Consider the following 25,486-nt stretch of genomic DNA (forward strand, 5'->3'; position numbering starts at 1 on the left):
TCTCTTGTGTACCCTAGTCTCCAGTGGTGTGATGTACCCAGAATTTTTTTCAGGATTGCGTGAGGGGTGGTGGGCAACTTCAAGGGGGGTGAGAATGATTTAATGCAAATGGGCTCAAAGGATTAAAAAAGGCACACAATCATAATGTCATCCACACCCTTTCAGCAGTAGATAGAATACAATAATTTAGTATGTCATCCATAGCCTTATCAGCAGTAGATAGCATCCCAGCAAACACAAAAAACCTTTTAAACAAAAAAATTAAACAAGCTATATTATAGGTTTTGGTTTAGGTAGAAATATTTTAATAACATTAAATGTTGGGATGTATAAAGGTCATGAAAACGTTTTAAAATGTTTTTATGATTTTTTGCAAACATTTTTTACCAAATATTTTGTCAACACTTTTAAATAACATTATGTTAAATTATTATCATACGAATGGTTTTTTTTTAATGTTATGAAAACCCTTTATATACCATTTATATAACGCAACATTTAAACATTTTTGCGAATGATGTCGAAAACGTTTTGTCTTTATGGGATACAATCATAGCTGATAAGGATGTGGATGACATACTATGATTGTATGCTATCTACTGCTGATAAGGGTGTGGATGACATACTATGATTGTATGCTATCTACTGCCCATAAGGGTGTGGATGACACACTATGATTGTATGCTATCTACTGCCCATAAGAGTGTGGATGACATTTAGTGCACCAGGATGAGCACCAAGTTATCACCTACATCCAGGAGTTATATTTTGTAAAGGTTGCAATGTGGTATATGTCATGTTTATGTCTTGGGGATGTTTGTACTTTAAAGTGGGGGAGGGTTATTTGGAGAGTTCAAATATGGTGAGTTGTCTTCTGCATATTGGGAGAGTTGTGTAGTACCGTTAATAGGATGTGGTTTGTACACATAAACTCTTCCAATATATGCTAAAGGTAGCTATACTATACATATTTGAACTCTCTAAATTACCCTCCCCACTTCAAAATAGAAACCTTCCCATTACATTGACATAGCACACCACATCCCAACTTTACAAACAAAACTTCCAATATGCTCAAGGTGACAAATCGCCACTTTGGTACTCTTCAAATGACAACTCACCATAGTTGAACTCTCCAATTGACAACTCGCCATATTGGAACTCTCCAAATGATAACTCACCATATTTGAACTCTCCAAATATCCCTTCCCCACTTCATAACACCCGAAGAACATCAGTAACACTTTTCACCTGGGTGTATTCCAGTGGCGTAGCATGGGTCATCCGATTGGGGGGCACCACCATGATTGGGGCACCGGGTCTGATTAGGGGGCACAAGCTGTTTTTGGCAATTTTCCTATGGGATTTTCTTAATTTTGCAATCGATTGGGGGGCATGTACCCCCCACACCCCGCCCTATGACGCTATGCCACTGGTGCATTCCAGTGGCGTAGATTTCTTCTTGACATGGGGGGATGGGGTTGGAAAAAATTGTTGGAAGTATAGTGAATCCAGCACCTTTTGGCGACAGAAGAAGTCTATAGTGCAAAAAATTTTGCCATTTTGAAGCTAAACTGATGAAATATGGTGCAAAAGTGGAATAAATGTGCGCAAAGCGTGCCAACATTTGCACTTTTGGGTCTAAAATGTGCAAATATGAGGTTAATTTGGTCAGAAACCCATATTCAGGCATCAACATTGGGGGGATGATTGTATGGAGCATCCCCCCTTGTAAAATATTGGGGGATTTATCTTCTGTACCATGCCAGAGACATACACATACTTAATTTAAATATTAATATTTCTGGTTAATATTCTGTTTAATAATTCTAGCTAAAATTCTGGCTAATTTTTTCTGTATAAATCTTTCTGGCTAAGATTTCAGCCGTAACATTTCTGGCTAATCTCATTTAAATATTTCGCCCTTTTTCAGGTTAGAATCAGGCCTGATTTCATTTCTGGTTAATATTTCTGGCTAATAATTCTGTTTAATAATTCTAGCTAAAATTCTGGCTAATTTTTTCTGTATAAATCTTTCTGGCTAAGATTTCAGCCGTAACATTTCTGGCTAATCTCATTTAAATATTTCGCCCTTTTTCAGGTTAGAATCAGGCCTGATTTCATTTCTGGTTAATATTTCTGGCTAATAATTCTGTTTAATAATTCTAGCTAAAATTCTGGCTTATTATTTCTGGTTAAATTTTTCTGGCTAAAATTTCAGGCCTGAAATGAACATTTCTGGCTTATCTCATTTAAATATTTCGGCCCTTTTTCAGGTTAGAATCAGGCCTGAATTCAGTCATTATTTCAGGCCTGATTTCTAGCTGAATTCAGGTTTAATTCAGGCCTGACACTTTGGTAAGGGTATCTACTGCTGATGAGGGTGTGGATGACATGCTATGATTGTATGATATATACTGCCGACAAGGGATGACAGAAGGGTATGGATGACATACTATGATTGTATGCTATCTACTGCCGATAAGGGTGTGGATGACATACCATGATTGTATGCTATCTACTGTTGATAAGGGTGTGGATGATATACTATAATTGTATGCTATCTACTGCTGATAAGGGTGTGGATGATATACTATGATTGTATGTTATCTATTGCTGATAAGGGTGTGGATGATATACTATGATTGTATGTTATCTATTGCTGATAAGGGTGTGGATGACATACTATGATTGTATGCTATCTACTGCTGATAAGGGTGTGGATGACATACTATTATTGTATGCTATCTACTGCTGATAAGGGTGTGGATGACATACTATGAATGTATGCTATCTACTGCCCATAAGGGTGTGGATGACATACTATAATTGCATGCTATCTACTGCTGAAAAGGGTATGGGTGACATACTATAAGTGTATGTTATATCACTCATACATAAATTCTAGACAGTTCATTGGTTGATTACCATTTATCATTTTTACCATCACCCTCTCCGTGTGATAGTCTTTACTATCATAGTGCTCTACCGTAGTGCGCCTCGCCAAGCCGTTCATGACTCTTGGACTCGCCGATTTAATTATGGGGTGGACCCCAAAATGTGAAGTATATCACGGCAAAACATGGTGTTATGTTGATGAAAAAATATATTTCTTACCTTAAATAGTATTTTAGTAATAGAATTTATGCATGAGTGATATAAAACAAATATTAACTGCCTTAAATTTGTGTAATGGTCGAAATATAATCACTCGGTGAAAGATGTATTGTTCCATTCCACTCGCCCGGCTCGTGGAATGGAACAATCCATCTTTCACCTCGTGATTATATTTCACCATCACACTCATAGACAGTTAATATTTGTATACTATCTACTGCTGATAATGTGCTTGTGGATGACATACTGTGATTGTATGCTATCTACTACTGATAAGGGTGTGGGTGACATACTATGATTGTATGCTATCTACTGCTGATAAGGGTGTGGATGACTATTATTGTATGCTATCTACTGCTGATAAGGGTGTGTATGCTATACTATTGTTGTGTGCCATCTACAGCTGATAAGGGTGGATTACGGATGGTGATAACACATCATCAATACACATCAATAGCACCGGCGTGTCCAGGATCTTTTCCTGCGGGGGGCTCAGAGGAGCTGTCAGATTTATGCGTGGGCTAAATGGCTAAAATCGCCAAATAACGGCTGATTTTACATGTTTTTAACAAAGCGCGGGGGGCTTCAGCACCCAAAGCCCCCCCTGAATACGAGCTAATACGCCACTGAATAGGACTGCCCTTAGTCATGATTGACATACAGTGAAAACTAATATTTTGTGGAAAAGAAATGCAATTCTTATGGAAATGTTACAATATATGGCTTCAACCAATCTTTTTGGATGGGTAGCTGATTGATAGTATCACATTTCATCTTGTCAAAACCCAATGGTATTTACTGACCTAGATGACAGTTTCGACCATCTTAGGTGATAGCCTTCCTTGGAGTGATGTTTGTCAATCCAACTTCTGGAAGTTGAAATATTGTGGGTAGGTGCCAGTGGCGTAACTAGGGGGGGGCAGGGGGGGGGGCAACATGCCCCGGGCGCTACCGTTAGGGGGGCACCAAATTGACCAATTCAGCCAGGACCAGCATCAATTCTGCGCCTCAAGGGATGAAAGTCAAAATTTCGCAAGGCTTGCTTTTGTTTCAACACAAAATCAATTCAAAGGACATTTTAAGATCGATATTCAACTTCTAGTAACCAAAATTAATTAGTGATAGGCCTTATTTGTCCAAAATTTTGCTTGCTCCGCGCGCAATTCTTTCAGGTATTAAAAAATTCGCGGGGGGGGGGGGGGGGGAGGGCGCCAATTTTGTTTCTTGCCCCGGGCGCTACCAACCCTAGTTACGCCACTGGTAGGTGCTTATTGAGGCATGGGTGCTTAATACGGTAATAAATGAGGCACAAAAATACATGCGTAACATGAATTTTACGAAGATGAATCGCTATTAGGCATTCTGCCAAACTCATGATGATATAATAACACAACCTGCAAGACTGAGCACCACAGGTTGTGCTACACAGAATTTCGGATGCTGGCTTTCTCTATACCTACTTTTTGCTGTTTTTGCAAGTTCACATCAGTTTACCAATTGTTCACAAAAAGCACCACAATTTGTCCAAGGGTACTTTTGCCTAAGTGTACCCAAATGAGCACCTTGGTCTACAATGCCAACTTCCCACCCAACGATATACCAAAATCCCCCAAAAAACCATGGCACATGGGAAGAGCTGGATTAAAACATCAAAGGTAATCTGCCAAAACCGCCCAGCAAACACGAAACGTTTTTAAAACGTTTAAAATAAGTTATATTTTGGCTTTTGGTTTAGGTAAAAACGTTTTAATAACATTAAAATGTGGGGTTATATAAAGGTCATGAAAACGTTTTAAAACGTTTTGTATGAAAACACACTACAACAATATTTCTAAAATGTTTTCAAAAATGTTATTGTAAACTATTTTTGCAAACATTTTTTGCCAAACATTTTGTCAACATGATGTTAAAATATTTGCCCCCAGCAAACACAGAAATGTTCTTAAAATGTTTTCTTCAAAACGTTTTAATAACATTTAAATGTCGGGTTATATAAAGGTCATAAAAAACGTATTTAAAACGTTATTGCAAATATTTTGGGCAAACATTTTTTCAACCCAAAAATAATATTCTGTTTAGAATGTTTTGTATCAGATTTTCAAAAATGTTTTTGGCATGTTATTAAAACGTTTTTATACCCTTTATAACCCGACATTTAAACGTTTTTCTGTAAAACATTTTGTGTTTGCTGGACAGTAGATTATCAAAAAATGTTTTTCAATGTTATGAAAACGTTTTATACCCTTGATATACCCTTTATATAACCCGACATTTAAACGTTTTCTGATAACATTTTATAACCTCTTTTGCGAATGATGTCGAAAACGTTTTGTGTTTGCTGGGCGTATATATGGTATGTTTGATTAGGATGAAAATCATAACTGAAAGCTACTGAATAAGTTTAATATTTGTGATCTGTGACATATTGCTAGTGACTATGAAAGGAGGCCTAACAAAGGCTATAGGCCTATGGTTATAATAAATGGAAAAGGTGCCAAAGGTCATGTTTGACTACATGTATGTAAGCTACTTTGAACAAGGATCAAAAATGCAATAATTGTTCATGATCATAAAGTCATGTATTTGGACAGTTAGGGCTGTGCAATAATTAACTGTCCCCCAGGTGGAAAAAGGGCCAGCAGTTTTTGGCAGGGTAAATGAAGGGGCAAGCAATAATAGCAGGTTGAAAGGGAGAATAAAAAAAAAAAAAAAAAAAAAGAAGGGGGGTGAGGGTAGTGATTTTGGCAGACATGGGTCATCTAAATAATAATATTTAAGGAAAACAGTATGAAGGATTTCTAGCTGGCTATCCTCGCAAAAATCTGGCATGTGCAATGGGGAGGCTTTTCTAGCGAGCCAAGTGTGGGAGGAGTAAGTAATTTTGGCAACCAAGAGGAGTGGGGAGGCTTTGGCATGCAGAGAGGGGGCAAGCATTTTATGCAGGCCATGCATTTTGAAATTTGTCCATCCCAGGGCAGGGATAGATACTGTACAGCCCGTTATCAGGAGCTATAGGTGAATAAACTTATATTGTGTTGTTTGTTTGAGTTAACTGCCAAAGGTAAATATTTATGCAAGCACTGCAACATGTTTCCTATCACATGATGATCAAGTTAAGGGGGTACTACACCCCTCCCCAATTTTATGCCTATTTTTGCATTTTTCTGAAAAATTATAGCGCATTGGTGACAAGTAAGATATGTATATTATAGGGGCAAGGACTACAACTACTGCACTGGAAATTTTATTTCAGCACAGAAAACAGTTGTGGGGTTACGGTCAAAAATGAGGGAAAGCCAATATTTGATCAATAAAACAATAACTACTTGTCTTGAGTTGCTGAATTTTCAGTGCAGTAGTTGTAGTCCTTGCCCCTATAATATACATATCTTACTTGTCACCAATGCGCTATAATTTTTGAGAAAAATGCAAAAATAGGCACAACATTGGCCAGGGGTGTAGTACCCCCTTACCACCGGGTTAAAACCATGCGATTGCTGGGGAATCCCTTTCAAAATTGTGTAATAGCCAAACACAGCTGTAACTGCCTAATTGAAGGTTTTTCCAGTAATATTCTCCATTAACTCAGGACAGGTGCACAAATTATGCAAATTTGTGGTAGAGTTGACAATGTATGGCTGCAGATGAACAACTTTTGTTTTTGCAAAATCATGCACATTTCTATTTTCCGGTATTCATGTTTTTCTCAGTGAAATTGGCCATAATAATTTTTTTCTCACCAAAAATGCAAATCCCCCTCTAGGCTGTAAAAAAACCCAGTTTGCTTACTGTAGGCCAGAACTATTTCATTTTGTTTTGTTTTAGAGTAATTTTACTCCCATTTTTGTTTTTTATTGGAGAAATCCAGATAAAAATTGTACATCTGGAGTCCTTTTTTTGGTAGGCATGAAGCTAGGCCCTAAAACCAGGTGTTACCCTGATCAGAACTGGCTGTGAGGTCTTTGTAATCCATTGCATCTGTCCCACAATTCAAATGCAGTAATGTAGTCCTAGCGAGCGGCTAACTTTTGACTCCACCAGGAATTTATCCGCTGCTTTCTCATATGTGAATGCTTTCATAGGTCAGTTCGGGGCCACTGCTAATTCAAAGACGTCTCTGATATCAAATACTCTTGATTCTTGAAGCGTCATGTCACATAACAGTCGGGATAACAGTATCATATTTCTGAGACGTCTCATAAATCACATACTCCCTAGTTTCAAAACCCAGTCGCAAACGATAGGCTATAAATAATTTTGATGAACGTGCCAGCGCAGTGGGAATAATTTTGTGTATAGTAGGTCTTATCAGGGTTGTAGCTGGCCCAAGTTGAGCATATTGAGTGCCTGCTAATTTTACTATCCAATTCATGAATTGGATAGTAACAGTGGTTTTTTTTTTACTTCAAAACATTTGATTTTGGCCATTGCAATCTAAGTGTGTTCTGGGACCATTTGTCAGAATTTGCACAGATGGATATAATTTTTGCACAGGTAGATATTTGCTAAACATAGGAAAGCTTATTCTAATACACTCAGCTTCGTTCCGATGTGCTGCATCGAGTGCCCAGCTGTCAACAAAGCTCGACATATGTGATATCACAGACCCCCGTATGTGAAATCACTGACCCGTCTTTGAAATCAGAGACGTCCGGTTATTACCAGTGCCTGCAAATACAGTGCAAATACAGGATGTATCAAAATGCAACCCAGGAGCTACCTTGGGCCTAAAAAAATTAGTTTGATTGGCGTATCCCTACCGACCCTAAAAACAGGCCTGATCCTAGACATTTTTTCTCATTTGTTTGCAAAAAATTAATTTTTTTTAAACTTAAAATTAAAAAAAGAAAAAAAAAGAAGCAATTTACAGCATAAAATGTGTGTAAAAAAAATTGAAAAAAAAAAATTGCCGACTGACTAACCCTAATTTTTTTTTTTTTATGTTACGCCAATCAAACAATTTTTTTAGGCCTTATAGATGAATCTTATGAAAGGTCATAAAACTATAAATCCTAGGCATTTCAAGAGGATCCAATATTGCATATTGAAGAAGCAGGGTTGTCAATAAACACCCAAACTGATGGGTACCAAACATTTTGATACACAGGCTGTATTTGCCACGGTCATTATTTTAGGTTTTGTTATTATTATTGTTTGTCTTGTGATTCAATAATTGTGATATAAAGCCATATTGTAATATTTGCGGAGGAAAACATCCACAATGTTTTTCACAATTCTTTAATTTTGCACAGTTGTTATTGTAATACCATGCAAAAATTAAGGCTTTAGGTTGTGTAGTTGTGACAAAATCCAAGATTTAAACAAAACTCTATCACCTTATTTTTAGCCAAAGTAAAGGTACCAGAGGATATTTAAAGGCATTCCCATAATCCAATGGGGTTTCTGACCTTGGTACCCGGGGGTCACTCCCATTGTGGCCTGTACACCATCCGCGATAATGAAAACACGTAAAAAGGGTAGCTTTTCGTTGGTAAGCACGATACGCTGCGTAACACGTTTAGGGTGTCAAAAACATGAAATATTGGAAAAAAGGGTAGCAAAATTCCAATTGCTAATACGCGGAAATGGAATTTAGGGTATGAAATTTGATGCAAGTAATAAAATCCCTGTTTAGGGTGTGAAAACACCTGTTTAGGGTATTGTTTTAGCCAAGGGTTAAATCCTTGTTTAGGGTGCTTTTCAAAAGTTGATTATCGCGGATGGTGTACAGGCCACAATGGGAGTGACCTCCCCCCCGGCCTTGGTATGTCTGGCTTTTGTACACATGTTGTACAGTTGACCATACCTTATATTGAGATTGTGTGCAAATATCTGGTGTTTTCATCCTTTTATTTAACATTCAAAACATTGACTTGTGAATAAAATTAATGCAGTGGGACAATATGAATGTTTCCTGTGAGAAATTCAAATATAAGTTATAAAGTCTCAAATATTAGCTCGTTGGTTGCAGTTTTAAAATTACCATTTTGTGTGTGTGGCAATGGGGACTTTGCCTTTAAAATTAGGTTATATTGATCAAATTTCCCAATCATAGTGCATTGTAGGAATGCCTTTAAGCCTCCTCTGTAAAGGTACATAACAGTAATTCTTTGCTAAACCCTTACTATGACTATCCATACATCACACAACATACACACAACAAATATAGCATTTTGGTGTCGGTTTATTGCTGCCAAACGAGAAGCACACACTGTGCCATGCTATACAGAACTAGGATATCATGCCTACGCTAATACAATAGGGCAGCCTACCACAGGAATCAACGTGATAACTAGGGGGCTGCGCAACCTCAAAAAAACTTGAACACAATTTATTATTTCTTATTTTTTATTTTTGTTGAACAAGAAAAATCTGAGGGCATAGTACGTGGCTCCTGCCTAGGCTATCCCATGCCAACGTGGTGTTGATTCCTTCCTTCCCGCTATAAACAGTCTTAATCGACCAAAATCCCACCGAGACTAAAACTGGCTTTAATAAAAATATTTACTAATGATTCTAAACAATCATGCTTCTGAGAAGAAGCAACTTGACACACACTACTTAAATTCAACTGCGCAACAGAATAGAACGTGTTGCCGTGATAGAAACCGAACCTGAAGTGAGGTTACTCACACACTCTCCCGCACAGGAATAGTCATACTATTACGTAACGCAAAGAACATCAATATATTCTTATTCGGGGGCTCTCAACCGAATATATTTTCATTTCTTTGCTAAACCCTTACTATGACTATCCATACATCACACAACATACACACAACAAATATAGCATTTTGGTGTCGGTTTATTGCTGCCAAACGAGAAGCACACACTGTGCCATGCTATGAAGTCCAAAGTCAGGGCTGCTGGCAAAAATACCATAATCGTGGAAGTCAAATCCACCGTGCATTCCAACAGTTGGAACCACATCAGAGTCGTCACTCTTTACTAAACTTTACATATGAGCCAAAAATGCCAATCTGGTTAGTCTCTTTGATTAATACTTAGATTAACCCAAATCAAATTTGTGAAAATGGAATGGGCCTATTATTAAATTAAGAAATGTCCATATTGCAATCCTCGAATCGCCATGCTTCACAGTAACATCTGCAAGTCTTCCGCACATACATATCTGCAAAAAAATACACAAATCTGTGAGAAACTTATGTCGTAAATGCAAATTTTGCGACTTTGAGTCTACAATCCTTACCATGCAGAAAAACACAACCCAACTCATGAATTATTGGGATGAGAACTCCTAATCCCTCCGAGTGATGAAGATAATAAAATCAAATTTCAAAATCTTCAGATCGGAATTGTCATGACTGAAATTATTGTCAGAAATAAGAAATTCAGCTCGATCAATCATACTACCTGATATGACACTATGACCAATATTATCTTGACAAACTATATGACACTGCGCCTTATTACTTGTCTATATGACACTTTGCCATAATACCACATATACTGAATGAAGACCAGTCTTCTGCCTTATGTGGACCATATGCCATGCTAAGAGCTCAGAACTGACAAACCAAAAGTTTGCATAAGGGAACTTCTATTAAATATAGAAGATTCTTAAAAGAAATAATAAAACGACATATTAGCAATGTACACTATTAACGAACAGTTGTAGCTCTAATTGCAAAGTATGACAACTTCTAGGATATCAATTAATGACAATCCTGGATAATGACCCGATCTTAACATTTTTGACGAACCATATACCAACCTGCTTGAAATTTTGAAATGAATATCAATCTTTGCTCCTTAATCCTTAAAAAAAGTCCTTTCTCTGACGCTATTATGCGCAAAACGTAACTCCCTTAGGCACTAAAACATTGACATAGACTACTGTATGACAACCAATCATATTACACAACTTATATAGCATTGATCCATTATATCATCTTGAATGAATTTATATGACAAGTGGGTCACAATACCTGCCTTATAAAGCACATTGTCATAATAACCCGTCATACTGTATGACTACCAGCCTCCTGCCTTATCTCGGACTAGATGCCACTAACATGAGTACATGACAGGATCTATGTCTCTAACTTACCTTGCCATCTGAATGACGATTAGCCATATAGAGCTCGTCTTGATTGTGAACACACCATTATTGATATCAATATCTTAGCATAATAGAATTGAAGTCATAACCTTAATATTATCTGGACTACGACACTATAATAATCTCAGACAAGAATACCAAATGATCGAGACTCCATCTGCGTAACATGGCACTAGGCCTAAGCCACAACCATTAGTAGATGGCAGCCATTCATATGAAGATATTACCCGTCTTTTCTGCCACTACAATATCTTGCTATATCGAATAACGACCAGCCAAAGAGCCAATCCTGTTTACCGTTAGGGCCTACCATTATTATGATCAATATCTTACCATAGTAACTGAGAAGTCATGGCCAGGATATCTGCACTGGGCCACTAATATCTTACCAAATGACCGCAATCTGCTTTAAATGAAAGTATAAGCCACTAGCATCTTATGATACTAAATAACAACCATTCATACCTGTCTAGTATTATAGCATTTAGCCACTAAAATAATGCCATATTATACAAATATTAACTGTCTATGAGTGTGATGCTCGAAATATAATCACGAGGTGAAGGATGGATTGTTCCATTCCACGAGCCGGAACGGCGAGTGGAATGGAACAATACATCTTTCACCGAGTGATTATATTTCACCATTACACCTAATTTAAGACAGTTAATATTTGTTTTATATCACTCATGCATAAATTCTATTACTAAAATACTATTTAAGGTAGGAAATACATTTTTTCATCAACATAACACCATGTTTTGCCGTGATATACTTCACATTTTGGGGTCCACCCCATAACTAAATCGGCGAGTCCAAGAGTCAGCGCACGGCTTAGCGCAGGCGCACTACGGCAGAGCACATGATGGTAAAGACTATCACACAGAGAGGGTGATAGTAAAAATGATAAATGGTAAGCAACCAATGAACTGTCTAGAATTTATGTATGAGTGATATAATAAAATCTATCTTTTCTGTCAGTTTAAACCATTATTAAATATCTTACCAAAGAAAAAGAAAAGAGCCAAAATATCGGACTTAATTGCACTATCCAAGGACAACCAGTCACAATATTGTTGCATAGGACTATATCACAATATCATTCAAAAATGTGTAAATCTATTTTACAAAATGACAACCAGTCCTAAATGACACTGTGCTACTAATATAATGGCTTAATAGTCTGCACCACTATATAAACTCATGTCAAGTGACCACCGGTCATAGAGCCCAACTGTTAATTTATTTTATAAGAATTTTGGTTACAGTAAAATTGCAGTGTGTCTTCTTTGACAATTATGCTGAAAACCAACCCAAAAACGAGGATCAGAAGTCATACAATCAGTATAAACCGCTTATACTTCACATAGGCCTACCTGTTATTTCTGTTTTCTGATAACGACCTGCTGTCTGAGAGCATAGATATAATATGATTACTAAAAACTCATCAACTGATTGAGCTTATCTCGGTATCCAATAGTGATTGGATAACAACATCGGCTGTCTGACATGTCTGACAGCAATAATTTTGCCGAAAACCATGACAAAACACTGATCCAAACTGTTTGGGAAAATCTGCCGTCAACATCATTACTATTGCCATTAGACCATGACAAAACACCCGGCAAAACACTCATCCAAACTGTGTGGATAAACCTGCTGCCTAAGAACATTACTTTTGCCATTAGGCCATTACCAAACACCCTACCAAACTGGCTGGAAGGAAAACTTGCTGTCTGACAGCATTACTATTGCCATTATGACATGACAAATTACTCGTCCAAACTGTTTGGGTAAACCTGCTGCTCGAGAGCATTTACACTTCCGCCTTTATACAATGACCAAACACCCTTCCAAACTGTTTTGAAAAACTTGCTTTCTGACAGCATAGTAAAAAAAACAAAAAAAACTTTACAGATCTACTCACCAGAAACAAGACAGCAATATTTATCATTAAATTCGTGTCAATACATTATGTAGATTGTGTGCCAGCTAATGTGGCTTACCTGTTAACACCGGGCTGTTAACTAATCCGAGGAATACACCTCTGCCTATTTCTTTGTTTTACAAAATTAGCATTGACCCTTCTACGAGGCTGAAACATAATTTCCAATGAAATATTGCATTTCCTGAATTACCAGGATTCCTGTAACTCTAGTATAATCACCGGGACATATTTAAGTCCATTTGGTACCGAATACCACTAGGGGCAAATCAAAGTCCCTGAACAACCAATTTTTATCGGATGGACTATCACCGTAGGAATTAAGCTTATTGGTGATGCTAACAATTTTTACTTTATTTGAATATGATGACCATCATGATCACAAGAGAACACATCTATACCGTCTAAATCTAGAATCCAACTTAAAGGACCCAAGCGTGTCTCCACACAGATCGACCGTTAAAACAAACAAACAAACAAACAAACCAACAAACAAAACTTGGAATTTTATTATAAAAACTAGGAACATGGTCTAAGGTATGCGATCCTTATTGAAAAAATGTTTGACTCATCAAAACACTAATTAGATTCTGAAACTCATCGCATTCTAGCACAAAATAATAAAAACAATATCTAACAGATCGGGTATAAAAAACTACCGCCTACACTTCTAAAATCTACTACTGTGATATTTTTCCAAGTCCTAAAACAATCATTTCTTTGGTTAACTCACCTCTTAATATTGGATTCCACTTAGAATTTGATCAATCCAGATTAAAACGTATTTAATAAATTATTGATCTCTACAAGAGTGACTGAAATGATTGATGCAAAAACACATCAGTGATTATGTAAATTATAATCATTCACTTAACTTGCTCAGTCCCCGAACATTGTTCCGTCTTTTGCTTCGTTAGCTTCGTAATCAATACTCGGTGATAAAGATCACGCTGTTAATTCCACCATCTCATTCTTCATTGTGTACAAACAGCTATCTGTCGTATCTATCATTGTATACTGTATGGAAGATAAAAACCAACAATCATGAATGAAAATCAGAACTCTTAAATGCATTATTGATGCTGATGTGAGACCTACCTGGCATCTCAGTGGTGAATGCGAATAGTACATGCAATTTTTCCCGAACAGCGCCGGGCAAACCTATATTATTACGGAATATTACCGACTTCTTATCCCTTCTCGCCTTATCTTGACTTTCTTGTTACTACAAATCGCCTGTTATGTCGATTAACGTACAGATCATCATACATCGTGTTTGTTAGCTTTTGTTAACCTATTTCTTGAGATTTTTGTAACTAATGATATATACCTACTCCTTGAAATCTGATCGAAAATAAACCTAAATTAACCATAGGAATGCAAGTAGTTGCTCCATAACAACTGATCTCCAACTACTGTCGAGCCATAATAGCTCATAATAACGGTTTAAATAATACAGATACACCAGTAATTACTGCTATTAAAATAATTACGATACTATGATCCCAATTTAAAATACTGGGATATCGAACTACTTAACTTAATCACGTGGAATCGGAGCGTCTTCTTCCAGCCGCTTCTGAGTAGGCCTACAATGATGAACCAAGAAACTCATCGCAATGTTCAGGAAAAACACTATAAATATAGCGCTAGCTCTGTGGATGTACACCTTGCGTGCTTGCAAAAATACAGAAATGCTGCACATTTAATGAAATATACAGATGATATCGCCATAAAAACAGTCAACTATGGAAAACCTTTGTAGTGTAAATCAGCGGGAAAAACAACTGCGCAACAGAATAGAACGTGTTGCCGTGATAGAAACCGAACCTGAAGTGAGGTTACTCACACACTCTCCCGCACAGGAATAGTCATACTATTACGTAACGCAAAGAACATCAATATATTCTTATTCGGGGGCTCTCAACCGAATATATTTTCATATATTGTTTATAAACACACAAAAGAAACACCACTTTAAACACAGAAATGCATACACGTGCTTGTATATAGCTTTATTGGCTTCATATTTATAACAGGAAGGCTGAGGCGCTAACTAACTGCTACTGTCCACAGCATAAAATGAGTCATACCAAATTTTAAGTTCAACCAATTTTTAAGTTCAACAAATTTTAAGTTCAACCAATTTTAATTAACATAGGCCTACCATTTTTTGCATTTTGTTTTTTAATAATAACTTCCTGTGACTAGCACAAAACCATAAAAATGTTGGCACACCCAATTTTATGATGAAGGCATTTACATAAACCAGTGGCAGATCCAGGATTTGAAAAATGATCACAAATATGGAGGAAGGGGGGGGGCTGATGAGCTCCTATGACCCAAATATTGTTCAAATGGGATGATTAAAAAAAATATGTGCAGGGGGGGTGGGGGGGGCTAGTATCCCCTAAATTGCCCACTGGATCTGCTGCAAACCATAAAAATTTGTCACATTTTGGTAATTGTGAGTGTTTTTGCAGGTGGTTCTCATAGATACTCATTACACAAATGGATTGATGAAAAATATGATTATTTAATCATTGCTTTGTGGGTCACTGAAAAGAGAGAAGAGAAAAAGAAGGAAAAGGAGAAGAGGAGAAAACATGGGAGAAAAACAGAAGTGAGAGAAAAAGTATAACAAGTCAATATCGGTCAAATCTGTCCCACTTCAGAAGGGCACATGCCCACTCAGACACCTCTTGTGTTGCAGATACTCCGTCCCCCCCCCCCCCCCCCCCAAGTCCATCATGCATCCTGGGAGCTGAAGTCCCGGGGTCCCCTAAAAGAGACAAGAGGAGAAAAAGAATGGAAGCGATAGATAGAAAAGAAGGGAGTTAAGGGATCTGGAATGAGCGTTTTGAGCGTTTCAACAGTATTTTGTGTGGGACATGAGAGCACATCAGACATATCGAATTGCATTCTGAATACGAAGAATGTCTTTCTGATATCAAATTATTTTCATTTTTTGAAATTCACGATATAATACAAATTTTATGACAACTTATTAAAATTCGATATTTTTCACATTTTTGATGTATAACAGTCCTCGAAGTAAATTTTATAAATCTAATGATATATTCTTAAAGTGTATGTAGCTGGGAGGAAAAGCCAACGATCAATTGAAAATTTTGACTTTTCATATTGAAGATATGGATTTTTTCCCCAAAAGACCTAATTTTTTTTTGGTGTTTTGGGGAAAAAATCCATGTCTTCAATACGGAAGGTCAAAATTTTCAATAGATCATCGGCTTTTCATCCCACCTACATACACTTTAAGCACATATCATCAGATTTATAAAGTTTACTTCGAGTACTTTTAAATATCAAAAATATCAATTTTTAATCATTTGCCATAAAATGTGTATTACATTGCGAATTTCAAAAAAAATCAAAATTATTTGATATCAGAAGGACATTCTTCGTATTCAGAATGCAATTCAATATGTCTGATGTGCTCTAATGTCCCACAATAAATACTGTCCAAACGTTCATACCCCATCCCTTAAAAAACACGAAATTTGTTAATATTGATCAAATTAATTTGTCCCACTTCTGAGGGACACATGCCCTATGCCCCAGAGATGTGTGTTTCACTCAAAAAACCTGCAGCTGGTGAGAAATACAAGAAAAAATGTATGTGAATGCAGGACAAAAATGTGAATTTGGATTCTCAAAAAAACTGAATTCAAGCTAAAACCTGAAAAGTGGCATGCATCTCAGACTCCTTGTGTCTCAGACACTTACCCCCCAAAAAAAAAAAAAAGACAATCCCCAAAACGTCCACCATAAATTAATCCACCCGCCCCCCAAAAAAAAAAAAGTCCACCATAAATTATCCTATAGGCCTATATAATAGTCTATTCAACCCACATTTTGGTAAAAAGTTGAACCAATTAATGGCTTTAATTGAGGCTTCATTTAAAACAATCCAACTTTTATGATATATATAATAATCAGCAAAGTCCCCACCATTAAACCTTTCAACATCCAATATTTAAATTGTCAAGAAAGCTGTTCAAAATTGATAAATATCAAATTACATAAAGCATCAAATCATATCATCGTCCTATTACATCATTTACCATTACATTTATACATCACACAATATCATCCGATTACATCATTTACCATCACATCATCATCCGATTACATCATATACCATCATATGATCATATCACATCATCCGATTACATCATTTAACATCATATGATCATGTCACATCATCCGATTACATCATTTAACATCATATGATCATGTCACATCATTATCCGATTACGTCATTTACAATCACATCATCACATCATATCACATCACATATTGTACATGCAGTGTATCGTATCACATCGTTTTGTGCCTTCATCTAACCTCGATGGGCAGCCGATGATGATGATCACATCGTTTTACATCCGGTTTTTACATATCAACCTTCATATGCTAAAAAAATTGAATATTAATAACAAATTGGGATATAGATCTTACCTGAGACAATTATATTAAGCAAGAAAGCACACCGCTAATATGCTATACCATACATAAATGCAGCTTGGCCAATTCCTCTAAAAAATCTGAAAGCAAGTATAGCGGTGTACCACTCAAGTGACTTTATCCTTCGAAGCAGCTGTCGACCCGTGATGGGTTTATAGTGATAATGTCAAGTATTAATTCAGTATTGCATCTTGGTTTTAAGTATATAAATATAATGACAATGATATATAAGACGTACTATAATTAGTGTTAGAGGAATCAAAATATATCTATTTAAAATACAAATAGAGCGTAAAAATGAGACCACCACACCATTCAAATCGGCCTATTATACTGTGTCTATGGTTGCAAACAGTCTCCAATGCATTACTTTTATATAGATGTAGGCACCAATCATTTTGATACAGTCTGCGGGTGGACAAAATAGTGTGGTGATCTTGTAAAAATATAGTTATAATTATGTTTGAATGGTTGATTGTATATAAATGCTAATACAGAGGTAAGAACACAGAACCAAACAGTCTAGAAAATACTGAAAGCTGTATTAAATATAAAGCTAAATATACTAAATACAAGTACCATATTGGTGTAGTATACTAGTCCAAAGTTCCAGTTTTCTTGAGCGGGTTAAGATATTAGCTGGGATCACTGAAGTGTTGTAAAAGGCCTAAAATTAATAAACTGCATCTGAAATGTATATTAGCAGCAAAAGAGATGAGATTTCCTGTTTTTTAAAAAAGTTTGTAAAAAAAAAATAGGGGTGGGATAACATGGAGAATATAGGAAATACATAAAACATTGCTGTATAAATATATATCTTAATATGGATATATACATTAATAATTATGCTTGGGCTGTGTACATTGGAAAAAAAAAGGCAATGTCATTTTATAAGCTACAAATAGACCCAAATCTGGTATTTCATATATTAGAGGTTTTATGACTGCACATCAGCAGTTGTGTGAAAAATCTAACAATTTTGCTTTTGGAACAGTGGAATCCCAAAGTGCAGTCCCGAAGGGAGGTCAAAAGCAAAATATGTGTAAGATATGTACGCGGACGTCAGTGTAGTGCACAGTCCCAAACCACTGTTACACCTTTAAATCAGTTTGATTGTGTCGCATTAATCATAAGGTTATGGTTATATTCAGAAGTTATGATTGTAATACAAATACAAATTTTTCATCTATTAATGTCATTAAAATATAATCACCTTGATATATACGATTCTAGACTGAATTTTAACAAACGCTTTTCAAAGGTTATGAATGTAATACAAGACTAGTACAGATTTACCATTTTATCTATTAATATATCAATTCAATATAATCACCTCCGTATATACGATTCCAGACTGAATTTTAACAAACGCTACCCGATATCACAATTCACATTAAATCCTGTGTACAGTGTAAAATTTGATGACGAACAAAAATGCAATCATCAGCATTCACATAATAAAGAAAGGCATATATACTTCATAATCACTAGTATTATCCATTAGAGGTGGTGCAATAATTATGTATACCCCAGGGGTGGTGAAATATAGGAGGAAAATATTTGTTGACAGGCCAAGAGGGGGGTTAGAGATTTGTTGGCAGGCCATAAAGGGGGGAGGGGCAAAGATATTTTGGCAGGCCAAAGGGGGGGATGCAATTATTGGCACAGATATTTAGGCACTATTTCTATACAGAACCCTTAAAAGGTGTAGAAACATGATAGGTAATGTTCAAATATGCCAAATTTTATGCTCGCTGCACTCGCATTACATGATAAAATATTTTCAGATTCTAAATTGGGTTCCCTGCAGCTGGCATAGGCAGAAATTGTTTGGCATTTCGAGAGGGGGGAGGGCTTTTTTGGCAGACCATTTTGAGAATTCACCCCCCTGGGGTAACATATAATTATTGCACAGCCTCTTAGTAGTGACTTTGCTACTTTAATTGTGTAACACATTATAAAACTTTGTGATATCAATACCAGAAATCATGAATGACAAAATAGCATAATTACCTACATGCTCATAATAATTCTCTTACATAAATACCCATTTCATTCATGCTGGGTTTCAAAAAGGAATACTAACTAATATAAGGCCAAAAAAACCCATGTTTGTTTCCTGTAGCAGGTTAAAAAAGTCAAATGCGAAATGCGTTTTTTTATAATTTTTTTTTATAATCCATGTCTTCAAATGAAAAAAATACAATTTTTGCTGCAAATTGGAATGGAAATTTACAGTGGGTCTCTCCAACACACAAAAAAAAAAAAATCATATTTCTTCATATTCAAGAATAGTTATGATCCCCTTTCAACCTGCAGATTAAAAAAGTATTTTTAAAAATGTGTGATGTTTTCTCCAGCAGTTTTTCACTAAGCTCGTTTGTTTTGTGATGTGTAAATGTTTACTCCAGTAGTGTTTTATATTATTTTTTGCGATTTTTTTCCGTTTTTTTTTTTTTTTTCAAAAGTGAAAAAAAATCTAAATGCGCAAAAAAACGTCAAAAACGAAATGCGCGCGCTACAGGAAACAAACTTGTTTTTATTTTTGGCCTAATAATCTAACACAGTAACACTACTCTAAACAAGAAATACTTATTCTACTGCTTGGGTGGAAGCGTGGAAGAATCTTCCATCCGTGGTAATCTACATCTTGTTTTAAAATGCAAAATTCAATTCACACAAATTTTCAAACAAGCCTTCAGAAAAGAAGGGATAACATAATATAGATGGTGAAATCCTTTGAGCAAATAAATTAAACTACAGCAAACTCTATCCTGGAGGCAAACATATGGAGAAATAACACCACATCAAATATAATAATAATAAAAAGCAAAATTAAGCTGAAAACATCAGCTTGTTTTCAACTGAAAACTATCAGCTGATTAAACATTCACTTGAATAAACTGAAAACAGTTTGAGATTTTCTGAATGCTTGCTGAATGTCTAGGCTACAATGTAGCAACTGTAAAAATCTCTTGTTGTCATTTCGTTTTTCTTTTTCATCATTTCAAATCGCAACGCAATCCGGGAGTCAAGTCCCAAAATGCAAAATGTACATGCATATTCGCTCTTTGCACGGATTCGCCATCTTGCTACCAAAAAGGTTCTCCCTGCAAACAATGCACAAAATGTGCATTGTGTAAAGTGTACGCGGTAATTAAAACATGCATTTGGCAGGCATATGTGTGTGCATATGCCACATATGCATACACATCACATACTAAGCAGGTAGAACCTTGTTTTGAGGTGACCGAGCGATCTGTGAATATATCTATGAGGTTTAGTTAAGAGGTGGACACGTAGTGGAGAGTGGCTGTCATACATAATACTATGAAATCGGATGTCTTCATCATTTCATTAAAATTGTGCTTGTCTGCCTGGGGAAATTCCTATATTACAATGAAACACCTGGTTATAATCAGTGTCCTCGGGAGGGGGGAATATTCACCTTTGGTCTCTCCTATCCCCAAGTCAAAATAAGAAATCAGCAAAATTTTCAATTCTAGGGCAACAAATTCTAATTTTTTAGGCAATGAATCCACCACTCTGACTCCATCCCTCAGCTAAAACTGATATTATTTGTTGGTAGTTTTGTGTTCTATCTAATGTTGAATTCAGGTTTTACCAAATCATTCAACTTCTATAATCCTGTATAAAACATGCCATGCATGTTTAAAATGCCTTAAAACTGTCTTAAATTTACACTCCAAAATGGAGAAAAATCATTAGATGTACAACAAATGCACAATCTACATTATCCGTTCATTATGTTCTAGTTGACCACCTAAAGCAGTATTTATAGCATATATTGCATTGTACTTCGTAAGATCGATGTACTGTACATGTATATCTATATCATTACGGTACATGTATTCAAGTTTTGTATATCATATTTCAATTGCACTAATCTTTCAAAGTGTGTGTTGCATACATAATATGTGCTCTATGTCATTATATAGGGTACACAACTTTCCCCAATACTTTTTAAAATATGTCAAAAAATATTTTACGAAATGTAAAAAGGTATGTATAACCTTATTTGTTTTACACATGTGGACCAATTTGTAGCGTCACACATCATTGTGTTCAGTCACAATGGTTAATTGTGTAAGAAAAGAGACCGTTTTAAAAGTTGCAACTGAGTGCATAGTAGTCAGGTTATCTTTAATGAACGCATGAATAGACCTGACTGACTGTATTGTTTGAGAGTTGAATCCTATGGACTCAGATGCAACTTTTAGTACTGTTTAAAACGGTTCTTTTTTTACAAAATGAACCATTGTGACTGAACGCAATGATGTGTAACGCTATAAATTGGTCCGTATGTGTAAAACAAATAAGGCTACCCATATCTTTTTACATGTTTGCATTTCTTCAAATATTATTCGATTTATTCTAAAAAGTATTTAGGGGGAACTTATTACTTGTGGACCCTATATATTACATTGTTTAAGGTGGAATACTCCATGCATGATGCAATAACAGTAGGCCCTATCTGTTTTCATCTATTTACTTTGGAATGTTCAATGATACAGTAATCATCACCCTGCATACTAAATTACACACTTATAAAATTGGCGTATCAGGAGTAGTTGCTATGCTGCAACTTAATAGGCACAACCACAAATCTACATAAAAACAGAGTATACTATTTACAATGCCACCTAAATGTTAACATAATCTTAGAATTTAATTTGTACAGGTTTTTTTTTTTTATCTTTTTTAAATTTTTTTTTCATGTTCATTTGAGGAATATCTCACAAAGGTTTTTTTTTCAAATTCAAAATGTTACTTTTTCAAACACACACGTCATATAAAACTAAAATTCTTTTATACACGAATCTTACAAATTTCAAATTAGACTGATGACATGCAATGGCTATTGTTTTGTTTCAGACAAAAACATATGCACAGAAGCTTCAGTAATAAAAATGAACTCTTCTGCTGCTGACGGAACAAGGCACTTCCATAATATTGCACACTCAATTTAGCTTGTTCAATATATCATGGTTATTTCTCACTTGCATCATTCAAGCTATTTTTATGCAAGTATAGGCTTTTTGGAAGACACCAAAATATAATATTGCATCCATCGCTGAGGCCAAAAGAATTGAATAAAACGGTTGTTCTCAAAGCTGATGAGAAATTGAAATTTAATGAAGTATTCTTTTTTTTGTTAAATAAAACCCAATTTTTGGATGATTTTAGTACAAATAATCATTACCATATGTTCAATGTAAAAATTATATACATGTGTTTAAACTAATGTACATGGTGCTTGATCAGCTGTTCTCTTTGAATATAAGTTCATCAGGACTGTTACATATTGGTAAATTTTGTTTCACAACTACATAGTACAAGTACAATAATTTACTCCCGTTTTAGACATTTTATCTTCTGATCGGAAGACTTCATCAGGAGGTGCAATGGCTAAATCGGCACATTACTGATACAGTCTTCCAATCAGAAGGTGCAACGTCTAAAAAGTGAGTTAATTATTGGACTTGCAAAACAACATTTACCAATACTCAATAGCATGAGCTTTCATGGAATAATCATAATTCAGAAGCAGGAAGAAAATGAAAGCGGCCTGATTTTACCAATGTATGTGTAACAAACTGTTTAGGTATCTCACCATTTCCAAACGATACGACACCCGAGAAAAAGAGATCGAGAAGGGACACTCCGTACAATTAACGTGTAGGCGGCCTATACCGACGTGAAGACAGTCCAAGAGTCTAGACTAATTCCAATCAGCCGTCTACACTTCGCATATACTGTGTATGCTTCGTAGTGACGACTGATTATCTTACAGCCAATATCATGACGGACTTCTGAAAACTATTCAATGCGACTTCAGTTGTGCGCCGTAGCGCGACTGACTACTAGCGGCACCAGCGTATCGCGTCGCTGTACCGCGCCGCTGTGACAAAATCGCGCTCTGAACTTCTAAAACAACAAACTCGGTCAAAAGGTCAATTTGGACACAACTGCGCATGCTCTATGCCACAGGAATCCTGTTGCAAAATCCGTCACTTTTTTTCCACGTAGTTTTCTCAGTCGTCAATCCAGACGGTTGACGACTGAGGGCAGCAGTCTACCAAGAGTCACATTTGCCTAGTCTTGGGCGCGGGCCAGACTGTATGCGGTTATATAACGACGAGTGTAAGGACCAATAATTAACTGGTTGTGTAGGAGACTAGTCCAAGAGTCACATTTTCTGTCCTCTGCTGTCCTCCGGAGTGTCGCGGGCCTGACGACACCTTACTGATCCCAACCCACGCATCAGCTCTGAGACAAGCATTTTACAGTATATTTGGCCTAATGGGCTGTTTTAGTTGAAATCCATACACCCCCTATGGAAGACATGATCTTAATCTTCCACACAGGGGATGAAGATTTTTTAAATGGGGTTACATGAATGGGTGACTCCATTTGAAATCTACACCCTCTGTGTGGGAGATTTTAAGGACATGTCTTCCATAAGGGTTGTATGGATTTCAACTGGAATGACCCAATGTAAGTGCAGTTTTGATCCATGCTTAATGAAAGAACATTGTTGAATATCACAGAGACGGGGCATACATTTTACAATACCTGATGGTTTAAAATGAGTTTTACAAGAATTTTACAAAAAGCTATTTTATAATTATGAAAGCACAACGACAACATTTGCAACTAGAATTATGTGGTTTGTAATTAAACCACATCATACGGGCATATTTGAAAACACAAAGATCTAGAAAACTTTTTATGGAATTACATTCACACATTTTTGTATAAGATAAGATTCAAACAACCCATTATGATATAAATGTAATGTATAAATTACCCATATTCTGGTCATATTCTGAGAATATTGTTTATAAAAAAGATTAGTTTACTGTTTCAAGCAATTGATGATCATATTTCCTTCGCAAGTAAACTTTCAACTTCATAACAGGACTAGTGCATCAAAGAATAAGCACATTTCTTTCAAATATTTCACAGGCCTCGTAATAAAAAAAAGCACCCCCATTTACAATGAGCAAAATTTGTAATCAATTCAAGCTCTGTCATGTGAGTAACGGTCAAGCTTTAATGAATCATAAATCAGAGAGTTATAATCAGTAGTGCTGTCATTGACATGCAATTATACCGACATGTTGTTGACATCAGAAAAAATTGCCGATGTAGACATACATTTGGATTATATAACATTTATCGACATTGTTTATGACACATGCTGCTTATGAAATGGTGGTAAAATTATAAAGAAATACAATACTCAAAAAACAATTTATGTGTGATTTTTTCGAAAGATGTGACCATTGTTCATCATATTGATCTCCATTTTTACTGAGCTTATTTATAGGCATTCACTGTGGTATATATACGATTGTTTATTCAATTTCATTGACATTCTTGACCGAGTCATGGGCATACTTTTATGTTGACATGTTGTCGACATGTCAATAACTTTTTCCGACATGTCGACAAGAAAAAATATTTCAATGACAGCACTAGTAATCAGTCATTCATTTGAATTGAGTTTGAATAAATCATCATTAATAATTGCAACTTTATGCTAATATCAATTTAATTTGTGTTTGCAACAGGTGCACTTCTGACTATCATAATGGAAATTAAATTCAGTATCGTGCTAAGTGTAAACACCCACTACACGACTTTAATTAATACTAATTCTCGCCGTAATATAAAACAAAACTTAATTTGATCGTAACCTTGCCCATTGTATATGCGGTAAACTACATTAGTTCTTTGGTGGTACATATAAGAATTATGGCAGTAACAGCATAGCAACAGTACTCAACAAATGCAGCATATCAATTCATAACAAATATTTGAACATC

The 25,486-nt window shown here is 35.9% G+C and overlaps 1 long non-coding RNA gene across 1 annotated transcript; it reads right to left on the reverse strand.

Moving 5' to 3' along the window:
• Nucleotides 1–9,283: 9,283 nt before the first annotated feature.
• On the reverse strand, nt 9,284–11,701 carry LOC140144387 (uncharacterized). The gene is made up of 2 exons (XR_011857876.1): nt 11,189–11,701; nt 9,284–10,249 (listed from the first exon to the last, which is right to left on the reverse strand). It is a non-coding gene; the product is annotated as an uncharacterized lncRNA (long non-coding RNA).
• Between the last annotated feature and the right edge of the window lie 13,785 nt (nt 11,702–25,486).

This window comes from Amphiura filiformis, unplaced genomic scaffold, assembly GCF_039555335.1.
Source record: "Amphiura filiformis unplaced genomic scaffold, Afil_fr2py scaffold_51, whole genome shotgun sequence".
Lineage (NCBI taxonomy): Eukaryota > Metazoa > Echinodermata > Ophiuroidea > Amphilepidida > Amphiuridae > Amphiura > Amphiura filiformis.